The sequence below is a fragment of the Hipposideros armiger genome, unplaced genomic scaffold (assembly GCF_001890085.2).
Source record: "Hipposideros armiger isolate ML-2016 unplaced genomic scaffold, ASM189008v1 scaffold_682, whole genome shotgun sequence".
Classification (NCBI taxonomy): Eukaryota; Metazoa; Chordata; class Mammalia; order Chiroptera; family Hipposideridae; genus Hipposideros; species Hipposideros armiger.
The window spans coordinates 912,726-914,197 of record NW_017732032.1 but is presented as its reverse complement, the minus strand read 5'-3'; positions in this window follow the sequence as shown (position 1 = coordinate 914,197).

The window sequence follows — 1,472 nt, the reverse complement described above, 5'->3', positions numbered from 1 at the left end:
TGTCATAACCCTATTTTCAAATAAGGGCACATTTGGAGGTACTGGAAATTAGAACTTGAACATATCATTTTGGAGGGACACAATTCAATCTATAACATTCATCAAATGATGAATGGATAAACAAAATGTGGTAGATCCATATAAGGGAATATTATTCAGCAATAAAAAGGAGTGAAGTGCTGATACATGCTACAAAGTGGATGAATCTCAAAAACACTATGCTAAGTGAAAGAAGCCAGACATGAAAAGTCACTAACTAGGGCCAGCCAAGTGGCGCATTGGTTAAGAACTGGCTTGGGCTTATATGTATGAAGTAGAGAGTGGGAATGGAGTCAATGGAATTGTAGTAGATAAGCATGATATCAGGGGTGGGAGGGCAATACATGGGGTAGGGGGTTGTTATTTTGTGAGGGTGAAAAGGATAACTATTGCATTGTTCTGTACACCTGAAACTAACAATAAAAAAAAAAAGAACTGGCTTGGGACGCCAGAGGGCCCCGGTTCAGATCCCATATATGAGAGCCAGTGACACTGCCCTCTTCAGCTAAGATGCTGAACAACAGCTCAACCTGGAGCTGGGCTGCCTTGGGTCGCCCAGCGACGGCGGCATGGGCTGCAGCCCCTGCTGCAGTGGGTTGCCATGGGCTACCGAGAGCAGCCAGCAGCCAGCGTGAGCGGCCGTCCAGAGGCCGGCGACTGATCTGCCTCACCGAGAAGAGCGCAATGATGGTGCCAGCTTGGGCCAGTGAAGCGACATCCTCCACAACTAGACTGAGGAACAAAACAACAGCAACTTGTCTGTTCCCCTTCCCCCGATTTCCCAATAAAATCCTTTAAAAAAAATGTCACTAACTATATCATTCCATTTATACAAAATTTCCAGAATACGCTACTCTATAGACACAGAAAGTAGATTAGTGATTCCTTAGGGCTGGAGGAGGGAGGGTTGGTGAGTGACTGCCAAAGGGCACTGGGTTCCTTTTCGGGGGGACAAAAATATTCTGAAATGGACTGTGGTGATTGTTGTGCAAAGAAAATGAGCAAATGAAACTCCATCATTTTTAATAAGTTTAGGCCTCTGGCCTTCAATAAATTACATTTCCAGGGTCCTGAAAGAACCTATACATGTCATCCTATAAATGCTGCTGGAAAGCTTAAAGGAATCACATGTTAGAAAATAAAACTTTCAGGGCCGGCCGCGTGGCACGTTGGTTAAGAGCTGGCTTGGGATGCCAGAGGGCCCCGGTTTGGATCCCACATATGAGGGCCAGTGACACTTCCCTCTACAGCTAAGATGCTGAACAACAGCTGAACCTGGAGCTGGGCTGCCATGAGTCACTGGCGACGGCGTAGGCTGCAGCCCCTGTGGCAGTGGGTTGCCATGGACTACCGTGTGTAGTCAGCAGCCAGCGTGAGCGGCCAGCAGCGGCCATGAGCAGCCATCCAGAAGCTGGCGACTGATCTGCCTCGCC